Here is a 13,021-nt window from a genome sequence, read left to right as displayed (position 1 = left end):
TATTAATGGCAGTTCTGTCAAGCTCAAGAGCAAAGCAATTCCCATTTAAAGTCCTGCTGTCACACCAATCCAACTGTTGTATATAGAGATGAAGTTGCAGGGTATACTCGATTGTCTGTGCTTCCCTTCTCTTGTTTTGATCACCAAGGGAATTTGTAGGAGCTTTGTTTCTGCAGGGTTCATTTACCCCAGTGAAGTCACAAACCTCTCTCTAATCCTTGGAGGCATCACAACTGATTGCTGCAGACATCATTGCAAAGTCAGAAGCAAGATGACAACTGCAAGTGCGGAATCAACTGTGGGTAAAGGGCCCGATCGTACATTCCTTGAACATTCAGAGCGCCACTGGGTGTTCACGGGTAAAACGGCAGCCTGGTCCTCTCAAGATATTTATAGAGCACTTCTCATTTTCAAAGCACTACCTAACTACTACGTATGCAGTCAGTAACGGCCATTAACTCATTTTACAGATGGGGATGCTGAAGTTAAGGGACTTGCTCAAAGCTAGGATGACCAGACAGCAAATGTGAAAAATCGGGACAGTGGGTGGGGGTTAATAGGAACCTATATAAGAAAAAGACCCCAAAATCGGGACTGTCCCTATAAAATCGGGACATCTGGTCACCCTACTCAAAGCTAGTATGAGAATCAAGATTAAGATTCAGGAGTTTATGGCTCCCATTCTAGTGCTCCAACCGTGCCTCTCTCTCACCAGTGGCTACAGTAACACAGAACTAAGGGAGACGCCCCTGTGGAAAACATGACACAGGGAACGCCACTTCACTGTGGTTACAGCAGCCATGAATCTGGACCCATTGTTTTTCAGATTACCACCACACATCAGTGGGTCTTTCTAACCTCAGACAGTAGAAATACTACCCCAGCCTCTGCACTGCTGCACATATTCCAGGTAAGTTTTAAACCCAGGGCTCCAAGAGCCTCTGATGTGCCTGCTCAATGTCAGTATACAGCATTCAGCATCTTCATGATGCATGATCATGGGCTAGATCAGAGGCGGGCAAACTTTTTGGCCAGAGGGCTGCATCGGGTTTCCAAAATTGTATGGAGGGCCGGTTAGGGGAAGCTGTGCCTCCCCAAACTGCCAGGAGTGGCCCAGCCCCCTATCCGCCCCCTCCTGCTTCTCACCCCCTGATGGCCCCCTGGGACTCCTGTCACATGCAACCCTCCCTGTCCCCTGACGGCCCCTGGAACCCTGACTGCCCCCCCCCACCCCATCCAACCCCTGCTCTCCTTCCTGACTGCCTCCTGGGGACCCATGCCCCCATTCAACTCCCCTGTTCCCCACCCTCTGACCGCACCGACCCCTATCCACACCCCCGCCCCCTGACCACCCCAAACTCCCCTGCCCTCTATACCCCCCCCCCCGCTCCCTGCCCGCTTACCGCGCTACCTGAAGCACTGGTGGCCAGCGGCGCTACAGCCGCGCCGTCTGGCTGGAGTCAGCCACGCCACCGCGCAGCACAGAGCACCGGGTCAGGCCTCAGCTATGCAGGTGCACTGCCCCAGGAGCTCACAGCCCCACCGCCCAGAGCATTGCACTGGTGGCCGAGCGAGCGAGCGAGCGAACTGAGGCTGTGGGGGAGGGGAAAAGCAGGGGAGGGACTGGGGGTTAGCCTCCCTTGCCAGGAGCTCAGGGGCTGGGCAGGAGGGTCCCGTGGGCCACATAGTTTGCCCCTTCTGTGCTAGAATGTGACCCACAAATTCACAAAGTCTCCCCCTGCGGGGAGAAGCAAGTCACTGCACTTCTGTGTTTGGAGCTGCATACTCCTCAGCATAGGCCCAGCCAGCTACTATGGGGTGGCCAGATCCAGGGCTCCTCCCTTTGCCCGCCCTATTCCATCCTCTCCCCGCCCCCTTGCTTGCTGGGGACAATATCAAGTGAGCAGCCCCAGATCTCTCCCAGTCAGTCGCAATGTGTGCAGGGGGAATAAGGGAGGTGCTGGACTCCTGTGCGCAGCAGAGTGAGGTCTGTGGCAATCTACTCCTAAACATTTTCATTGTCATTACTTGCCAGCACCCAGGAGCATGCTAGGTGTCTTCAAGTACAGATAAAAGCCATGGCCCCTGCCCAAGGAGCTTCCAATTTAATTTCAGATTTGACAACGGGGGTAACAAAATGATAGTGAGGAGATGGGAAGGGCGGAGTTCAGAGTTCACCGGATTAAATCTTCAAAACTGCTACTCCTAGCTCTGTGGCTAGATATTTCACCTGTGTTTTCTATGCACAAGTTCAGGGCCATTAAAAATCAGGTATGAGCTAGAAGACCCTGTTGTAAATCAAATTCTAAGCACATGTTATATTAACTCAGGACTCAATTGTGCAGCCTTTAAATTGATGGGATTACTTGTGTCATCACCAATGCAAGGGTTGCACCACCAGGCCCTCAGTTTACTGTAACAGCACTATGCACATAGATGAGCACTATAGGCCTAATCTTCAGCGGTGCTAAGTGCTTACAGCTCAGTGTGGAGTTCACGGGACTTGTGGGTTCTCAGCCACTTCTCAAAAAAAAAAAAAAAAAAAAGGAACAAGTCCCTACATTTAAGATTGTTGTCCTTTACTACTAACCCTGCCTGCATCACTTGCCCCAGTGGGATAGGTAGGTTGCACCTGGGAAGAGAGGCAAAGATCGCTCAGTTTTCACACTAGTGAAGCAGAAATCATTATGAGTATGTCTACTCTGAAGCTGGGAGCATGCCTTCTGGCCCAAGTAGTCAAATGCGTTAGCTCTGCTCAGCTGGTGCGCTAAAAATAGCACTGTGGATATTGAGGCACGGCCTAGCCACTCAAGTCCACCCAACCCCTTGGGTTCATATTCAGGTGGCTAGCCAGAGTAGTCGCCCATGCCACAATGTCCACACCGCTATTTTTAACATGTTAGCTTAAGCAGAGGTAGCGGGTGTGTCTCTCTGGACTGGGAGGCATGCTCCCAACTGCAGTGTAGAGGTATCTCTTTTAGTGATAGGCGTAAGGGTCACATAGGGTTTCAGATGTTTCCCTTTTTGTTTCTGCTGCCCTAATGCACCCGTGTCTTTCTGATTCTATTGATTTTGAACCATTTGAAGCAGCAACAATCAACCATGTGAAGTGTTGTCTCTAGCAAAGTGGACTAAGGGACACATGCATTCATGAAAGTAGGTTGCAGCCACTACCAAAAAACCCCTTATAAATCAACAACTACTTGCATTTGAAGAAACAACGAGCAGTACTTGTGGCACCTTAGAGACTAACAAATTTATTTGGGCATAAGCTTTTGTGGGCTAAAACCCATGAAAGCTTATGCCCAAATAAATTTGTTAGTCTCTTAGGTGCCACAAGTACTCCTCGTTGTTTTTGCTGATATAGACTAACACGGCTACAACTCTGAAACCTTGCATTTGAAGGACACCTGGTTCAATTCCTGGTCCATAGTTTCCAGACTACAGGCCATTAAGAGCCTTCAGTGCCAGTTAGTAACTTTCCTTTGAGACCATTGAATCCTGAAGGAGTTTCTGTGAGGTTAATCAGTTCTGCTCGGTGCTCTCTCAGGAAATTCTGGGACAAAGCAATACGATAAAAAGCCATAAGAGATTTTCATGCAATTGTGATGGTGTCTAGATCTGTTTGATGTCTATTGGATTTTTCTCATAACCTTAACCCTCCTGGGAAAAAATACTTTTAAGTATTCAGATTCTTAAAAAAATGTGGACACTTAGTTTTTTTAAAGCTAAGACCTGCACTCCATCCTAAAAGCTATTTAACAAGGCACAGTACAACTCTGCATTATTTAACCGAGCTGTTCAAGATGGCATCTTGTCTAAAAATTGCATAAACCTGTGAAAGAGGCTTACTGTTTATATGCTGGCATCCAGAAAGGATTGAGTAAAGGGAAGCTAGTTCATGTGGATTCTAAAGCTGGAGGTTGAAGTCCCGCTTGCTGCGTTAAACACTGACCTATATAGCCATCATAGAATGATATCAAGGGTATTGCATACACTGATCTCCTCAGCCCTCGTCTCCATGGTCACTGACACAGCGATTACATGTGCAGTCCTGTTTTCTGTAGCTCGGTCACTTATCTTTGTTTAATTGCCTTAGTGCCAGGCCTCCACTCTATCACATTGCAGCTGCTACGGCGCTCCTTGCTGATACTCCTGCAGCTGAGGACCCACCTCTTTCCTGACTGGAGCTGCTTTCTGGCTTCCACACTTTCCTGACAGTCCTCCCACTGGTGACTCTGTGGCTGCACAGACACATACCTACTCTTGTGCCATACACAGAGGTAGGCCCAAAGGGTAGTTGCCCCATGGGGGACTCTGATCTCCTTGCCTCAATTTCTGGCCACACGTCAAAGACTTTACTACATACTCAGGGGCTAGAGCACAAAATATCACTAATCAATGGACTTTTCTTTTTGTTCCTCAAACATCCACCTTCTTAGCCCCATCTCTTCCCTTCTTTGATCACTGCTGCATTTTCGTCAGAATTATTTGGTTTTAAATGCCTCCTACCTACCTCATTTCCAGACCCACAAAGAAAATCCACATGGGATAATGGGGCAAGTACTTCTGGCACAAATCCCCATGTTCTCATGCAACATGTCTATTCACACAAACCCATGCTCCTCCCCATGCAGCTGTACAGACAAAAGCTGCTAAGCATCAACATTCACGTATTGGAGAATAAAAGGGGCGGGAATATATTTGAACCAAGATGCAATTTCCAACTTGCAAAATGATCACAATTTTTTTTTTGTCACTGTTCAACCAGCTGTTGCAATAGCTCTGCCTGCAATAAGATGCAACAATACCTACCAATGTTACACAAACCTCACATAAAAGGCTTCAATTCAAACCATTAAATCAGCAAAATGTATGTCCAAAAAACTTTGAGCAGTTTTCTTTCTATTCATTCAGCTTAAAAAATCATAATTCTTCTTTTGTATCACAGATGTACAGGGAGAGTGCTACATAATCTTTGGGTTCATCTGTCTGACAATTAACTATCTAATTAATTAATCATCTGATAATTAAAATGACCTCTTTTTGGCTGATACCTGATCTGAGAAAGGTTCCAAAGAAACTTGACACGTCATGTTTTGTGTCATGTTCCAGCGTGAGCCACAACAGGCTTGTTATGTTATGTCACAGCTGGTTTTCCGAGAGCAAAATGAGTCAAGATATAAATTAAAGGGGAAAACCAGTTGTACAGGGTTAGCGTGTGTCTCTCCAGTCTGAAACCTGGCAGCATCTAGGAGAAAGTGAACGTCAGCAGCATCAATAAGCTGTCACTGAGCTTGGAATGGCAAGTGTTCAAGGTATTGTTGGGTACATGCCCATCAGTTCGAGGGCACCAGACTCTGAAAGTACCATGTTCTCCATCATTCCTTGCTGTGGAGGGGAATCAAAATGGAGGATAAAGTCTGCCCAAACATGGATAAATTGGGAGGAAGGTAAAGCACGGCTCTTAAAAAATGCTCCCCCCTAACTGAGGTTGGGGAAGGGGAACTGCAGGTTTTGGGCTAGGGTGATGGGTTATGGGGATAGAGAGAAGAGAAAACAGCCATTCTACAGAATGTGTGCTCCTCATAGACAGTCAGATTTCTATGAAGATATCTACATGGGAGCTGGTATTGGGCAGACCAGCACCAACTACCTTCTGTTCATATCAGAGGTGGAGAAAGGACCATCCGCGGCAGGGTGAACCAATAGCAGCATGGCTCCTGCCAGGGAGGAGGGCTCCCTGAAGAGGGTCTGGACTGTCTTTATGGATGCCCTGGAATTCACAGGGCTGAGTCTATGGCTATCCCTTAGGACAAGCGGATCTGTAGAGTTTCAGTGCTGCACCTGCTATCTCCTCCTGGGGGCTTCCAATTCCAGTTCATGAAGAGAGGCAACAAGTTATTTCCCCCTCTGATGGGATTTCAGAAAGGTGGCATGTGGCCCTGAGTTTGTAGGTATTTAAAGGCAACAAAGAAACCAGAGCCAGGTGGGTTTTAGGCCACTCACAGTGCAATTTCCCAGCCAAGCAAGACAGAAACAGAGCAAATTGGAGCTTGGAGGGGAAAAAAAAATGCAGGGAAGCTGAAGTCTGGTTCTTTTTACTTCTTTTCTTATGACCTATTGCTGGAGAGGGTCCTTGGCTGGTATTAGGGAATTTATATAGTGTATTGACTGGTATAGCGATTAACTGAAGGTCTTAGATTTGATCTTTACATGGACTGTTTGTTTAAATTTGTGTTGCATGCTATTTCATCAGTTTCCAAGCAGTAGTTGCTGCTACCAAATGGATTATTGTAAATTCAGGGAGAAAATAGATTGTGTATTTATGAAACTAACAGAATCATCCATAATGTTGGAGTCCAATCTTACTCCTCCCACTTACAATGGTCGGACCTGGGAGTAGGTCCACTGAACTCAGTAGAGTTAACTGGCCAGAGGCGAAATTACATTTATTTTATGCCAACACTGAACAGAAGCATTTGTAAATCATGAATTACCAGTAAACTGGGCAGCTCAGGTTTAGGAGCAGAAGATCTGCATAACTATAATGGATATGCTGGATCTTTTATATGTTGTGGGTGACACTGGTTTCTTCCCATGGGGATATTGGTTTTCTGTATATAATTAATAACAAGAAAACTGTATCCTGAGTGTAGGGTCCAGATGAGCATCCTGGAACAAAAAGGGCCATAAATTAACATCAATTATGTATTAAAGTTCCAATTAACCTGGCTGACACCGATATACTTTAACAAGGTACACTTAGATAAAAGAAGCAACTCTCTAATTACTTGGAACAGGACCTCCTGACCCATTCTACTCTTTTATCCCAACACCAACCTAATGAGGAAGGAAGTGAGAGATAGGAAACTGTGCATAAGGCGAGACTACAGCACCACAAGATGCCCCCTGGGAAATGCTTTTACCTTCTTAAAACTGTCAATGATGAATATTTTATTGCTCTGAGCCTTTTAACCCTTTGAGGAAGAAATTTCTTTTAAGGATGATATTGCTAGCATCCATTTTAATGCTGAGGCTGCCATCTATTTTACATACCAACCATATATAACTCTATACCCCACCCCCCCGACCACCACCACCACAGTCACACATTTCCAAAGTATTCATTTCCAGGGTACCTAGACACCTTTATATAGATTTAAAATGTGTACTTTGAAGCAAAATATCTTAGTCCCCATGAGGAAAAAGAAAACAAGGCACAGTGGATTTCAAACATTTAAAACAAAACAATAGCGTAGACACATTTTGCAGTGTTAAGAGTTGTGTGATAAAACTTATGGCTCAAAAGGGGTGTTTGTGTGTGCACAAGTGTGTGTGTAAAACATATATAGCTGGTGAGGGAGGGTTTATATGTAGAAAGATGATTTAATCCGTTAAGTACATGTGGAATGATCTAAGAATCTAGTAAGTTAGTTTTTTTTCTGACTCGATTGTGTGAAACTGATGGTGCAATTTTTTCAGTACCCTGGAACAGAAAGAAATAGATGTTTTTAATAAGAATATAATATATATATTATATATATATTATATATAATATATAATATTATATATTATATATATTATATATATATAATATATAATTTTATAATATAAAATTTTTTTGAATAAGACCTAGCTATTGGTACTGTATACAAAATAAAATAAAGGCTCTGGCAGAGATTCTAAGTGTGTAAATATAATGAATCAAACATGAGAGGAAAGAATTGGGTAAAAGTACATCCTGGAAGTATGGTTCAGTTAATGGTTTTATTAAATTCTTTGCAGTGCTTGCACTTTTTGCCCCACTCTCCTCCCCAACCCCTAAAACCTTATAAGTGGATAAAGGGTTTTATAACTTGCCATTTGAAACTCTGATCTACTTTGGAGAGTCCCCCAACTCTTCTTCTGCCCTCCCCAAAATAGCAACAGTGATTTCTATCATGAGGATTTTGGAAAGACTGGCTTGTTTGTGCCAAGTGATCCATTCTTCTCTCAGTGCTGTGCGGTCAGTTACAGTCGAGAGTATTGTAAATCATTCAGAAATCGTGGTGGTATTTGCAATTGCTATTGGTTTGCCAGTGCAGAATTGCCAGTTCTGAAGCTGCTGGTGTCTCACAACTTTCACAGTGGATCTCCCACTACCGACTAACCCGACTTGTGTCTTCTGGGAGAAAAGGCATTAGTCAATTCCACCAACAGTGCCTCCTCATTATAGTCTTAGTCTTCAAAACTCAAAGGCAAATACACTAGTCTCTAGGGTCTTGGCTGCACAACTCATTGGGGAGAAAGCCCCCCCCCCGTTCTCAGCAGTCAAAGGTCATCTCACGTGGAGAATGTGAGAAATATCAGAGTTTAAGTTTAAATACTTTGGGTCATGCTCTTCCCTACATGGGATTTTCCTATGTGTGGGGGAAGGACACTTTGCAGTGCTGGGTAAGCACAGGATGAGGAGCCTTTCCACTGCCACGGTCCATTAGCAGCAGTGGACAGAGTATTGTCCTTAGAATAGGCTCCCTAATGAGACTTTCTGTATGTCCATGGCTGAATGAGACATACTGCAGTCGCCAGCTCCCTCATGTTTTTTGGGTATCTCGCTTGCCATCCCACAGACTAGGAAACGTACCAGTAGGAAGAGAGTGAAATACAAATCTAAAAAAAAAAAAGTTACCTGCTTTCTTCACAGCCTCTACGAAGGGATCAGAGTCAGTTCCTATGAAGATTTTCAGACACTTTTTATTTGTTCCAAAGTAATTTTCCAGCTTCCGTTATTGCCTCCATTCGCCTCAGTTTCTAGAGCATATTCTCTACAAAGCCAATAAGAAATATCTCTGGATCATGCAGCTGAAAGTGAGCTGCTAGAATCAAATCCTGCCATTAGTTACACCCAATGAGTTCTTGGGGAAAGGACATATATATTTCATGTATTATACACTGGTTTTGATCCAGCTCTATCTAAATCAAGGTCTAGTTTTAACATCCATAGGTGTTAGAGCAGACCTATAGCCAGTATGTCATATGTACATGGACTGTAATATACAGAAGGGACCATTACTCATATTATGAACCAAACTCATAAGTCTTTTATGAAACTCACATGCTACTTAAACAGTATGGCATTCACATAAATTCCCTATTATTTGGATTACCGTACCAGCTAGGAGCCCTAGTGAGGGACCATGTTGCATGTCTGAACCAGGAACCCATCGTGATGCCTTTGTTTCCACATGGTAAGCTATCGTGGAGGGTAGAACGTGATCCTTGCTGTTCTGCTTTGTGTAAGCTTTAGTCTTAGAGTAAAATGAGGGGAAAGTCTGTCATTGGTGTGATAGAGGAGAACCATTTACATTATAGGTGGGATTTTCCAAAGCATCCCGCACCGGCCTAACTCTGCTGCCACAGAAAGCAATGGCAAAATATTGTTAGGCCAATACTGAACACTTGAAATCTTGCCCTACATATATTAATACACAAAGAACTTTGTTGCGAAGCAGTTTGGGCTGCTATCCCCACACCCTACCTGACACAAACCCACAAGAGCACGGAAGTGAAAAATAAATCCATCTAATAGTACAACACTGCTACTCCTCCACACACAAGCACACACCTTTTCACCACAACTACTATGCACTGCAGATAGTGTTAAATTTGCTTCAAGGCTTCGCCCCGGCACCTCTAGGCTTGGCAGTTCATAGCCCTGGCACCCGTGGGCTTGCTGCATCAGTTATGAATGTAAAAAAAAATTACTTGAGCTCCGGCACCTAATTGCTTGAGCCCCGGCATCTCTTTCATGACAGAGTAAGCAGTCACTGCAGACCATACACTGCAACCTTCGCCATGTCCCCCTTTCACCCTTCTGCACACACTTCACCAGAAAGTTTTTCATACCCTCCCCACCTACCATTAGTAGTAGTTCATGTTTGGTGTAGTACTTGGCTGTGCTGGAAGAGGGCTGTTTAGCAGAAGGTTGTGTGCAGAAAGGCAGTGAAGGGGTGATGGAAAGTTGGCAGAGCTAAGCGGGGATGAGTTGCATGGTCTGTATAGTAATTGCAAGAATGGTAAAGGGGAGAGTGCTTGTTCCTGTAGCTTTTAAATCCATTCAAGTGCAGAGTCCATGGAAGAGAGAGAAGAAAATGGCACTGGACTGCTGCATTCACAGGAAACCAAACATTTAATAAAGATCCAGTCAGTTCTAGTCCATTGGGGGAAAGGTGCCACATACCTGTCCATATGGAAAGTCAACAATTATTTGCTACTAGTCAGCTAGGGGTGAATAGCAAGTATGACTGCCATCTTGATTTGCTAAATCTGAAAACAAAACAAAACCCCACACCCAAGGGGGTTCTAATGGAGTTTCACCACTGTAAATGGTATACATAGTGGAGTAAAGCTGTGAAGAATCAGATCTGAACTATACCCATTTTTTCCCTTTGATAAATCAGATTAATTGTCCTCACTGTAGGAGATTTCACTGAGTATTTCAATCTTTTGAGCAAGTTCAGGGTATAGTAAGTGAAGCCTGAGACATAACGTAATGGATGTGAAATCCACTATGTAGCCAAACTAAAAATATACCTTTTAAAAATAACTTCTACTGGAAAAAGAAAGAATAATGAATAAAAAGAGTCATCCTTGAGATCTCATCCATTTCTGCTGGCGTTTCCTATATGTATTGTTATTTAAAAAGAAGTATTAGCATATTCAATTTTAGTCCAGGATGAAGAAAGAACCATCCTGTTCCTCTTTGCCAAAGAAAAAGGGGTGTATTTATTTATATTATGTAAACAAACACACACATCCGCCACCTAATTAGGAGGACTTTGCCCAGTGGAAAGCAGCATATGAAGACTCTCTCTCCATATCAAAGCCATCCCAGTGGCCAAGAGCAGCAGTTTACTCAATCTTTATATAACTCAGCTGACCCTGCCTTGTTCAGAGAAAAGAGGTTTTCTTTCCCCACTACTTCTAGAAGACAGAGATAAAAATATAAGTACCCCATTTTGACACACAGCTCGCTGCTATCTTGCAGTCAGGCAGGCTGTGGTGCCTTCCCAGATCTCAGTTGCATTGTCAATAGGGTTCTTCTTTTGCCGAGACAAAGTTTATAAAATAGATTTGCCAAGTCAGTAAGCCCTTTCTCTTTAGAAATACAGGGATTCAGCCAAAAAGAGGATTATTGATAACATGCAATATCTTTATTATAGCAGCGACCGCTGGCGCTGCTGTAGTTAAGGGCCTGTCAGCATTTCCATTATAAGATTTTTGCAAGGGTTTATAGCTTGGCTGTAAAAATTTAAATATACTCAGGTCTGAAACTTGTCATGCAAGGATTCAGGCTGGGAGGGAATTTGACTTGTGGTTTTACTTTTAAAAATTCTTTTAAATTAAAATCAAATTTGGTTTGACTTGGATGCTTGAACATTAAGATCTTGCAATCAGATCTGTGTGAGACAATGCCTGTTCCCATGAGCAGCAAAGTGCAGAGCCAGGGCCTTTAAAGGAGTACCATAGAAATTCAAAGAGGCAAATTATGCCCTCATTTGCAATGGTGCAACAACTTCTAATGTAACCATGGGGAAAATGTGGCCAACTATATATATTCTTTTTTGGGGGATGCACTCAAAAGATGTACTTTTTTTTTTTAAGTTATATCTTAATTGGCTATATGTCCCCTTTCCCCCCATGATGTAGACTAGGGTGACAGGGCGATGTAGGAGTTAGATAAAAGGACCAGGAGTCACTACACTTGAGTTCTTTACCCAGCTTTTCCACAACTCACTGACGCTGGGCAATCACTTAACCTTCTCTGTGCCTCACTTGCAGCATCTTGGATGAAAAATGCTAAAATCATATAAGTATGTGACTTTTATTAGACTTTGTGAATTTGAACCAAGAATGAGTTTTGTTCAGCTCAAGCATCACTTGTCATATTCCCAGAGGCAGGGTATAATCTTGCTCCCATTGATTTCAGTAATAGTTGGCTTGAGCCCCAAATCATGTATTATTGTCCTCAATCCTGCAACCACCTATGCACATGCTTAACTTTATGGAATGAGGCGTCCTAATGATGGGGCTGCCAGCATATTACAGATGAGCACGTGCATACGTATTTCCAGAAACAGGGCTATCATTTGTTTTCGGCAACACCCAGAATCACAGTGTACCAGATGCTGATGTTTGTCACTTTGGTCCTTGGTGAAAAGTCACCACTTTTGCAAAGGATATAGTGCCGTTTTCTCACTGAAAAAACCACCACCCAAATTTGTGTTATTTACCTGTGCTTGTTTACTTTTAGGGGTGGGAAAAAGCTGAGGAAAAAATTGTTTTTCTGCAAAACCAGTGGAAAAAATGTGTTTTTTGCCAGTAAGAATTATTTTCACACATGGCTGTAGTGCAATAGCAAACAAGCCATCCCCATGGGCTGATATACAGAGGCATGACGGGACAGATATTTTGCCTTTGAATTCTGAATTGCTTTGCTCTTAAAGGCTGAAGTCAAACCCTTAATGTTAACAGAACATATTTTTTGGGTAGTTTAAGCCCAGTGTAAGTTATTTAAAGTCCTTTACACAAACTGTACAGTTTATTCTTTGGCTCGTGTCTCTTGGCATTTCTATTTGTGGTCAACTGAGCTGTATCTTTTTTGTGCTGAATCCTACACAAAAGGATAATACTCTTCCGTTTTGTCTGTTGACAAGATCTTCAAATCCTACTGCCCTTCTGACACATAATCGAAATTTAAGAGAGAATGTTTCTGTCTACTTTTTTTTTTATGATATAAGGATTTAGCTAAGACTTTGACACCATGGAAACTAGGCACTAGGATATGATCCTGTTCCGTCTAAATATATCCCCCGACTTTCAATCACACTTGCCTCTTTTATATTTCATGAAACCTGCTCTTTAACTTCCTCCATCTGTGCAACATTTTTGGCCAGCAGGATCACCTTGAGTCCATCCCATAGCTTTCATCACCAGCCATTATCACTTCAAGAGAAATTCACATATATGAGTGCAGAGG

The 13,021-nt window shown here is 43.3% G+C and overlaps 1 long non-coding RNA gene across 1 annotated transcript in view; it reads left to right on the top strand.

Annotated features, from left to right (window-relative positions):
• Nucleotides 1-13,021, top strand: part of LOC123377431 — an 82,231-nt gene that overhangs the window by 25,999 nt on the left and 43,211 nt on the right. The window contains exon 3 of the long non-coding RNA XR_006582208.1: nt 827-910. This is a non-coding gene — a long non-coding RNA (uncharacterized LOC123377431). The remainder of the gene's footprint in view (nt 1-826; nt 911-13,021) is intronic.

Source organism: Mauremys mutica, chromosome 9 (genome assembly GCF_020497125.1).
Source record: "Mauremys mutica isolate MM-2020 ecotype Southern chromosome 9, ASM2049712v1, whole genome shotgun sequence".
Taxonomy (NCBI): Eukaryota; Metazoa; Chordata; order Testudines; family Geoemydidae; genus Mauremys; species Mauremys mutica.
Note: the sequence above shows the minus strand (reverse complement) of the source record. Positions and strands in the feature narration are given on the sequence as shown.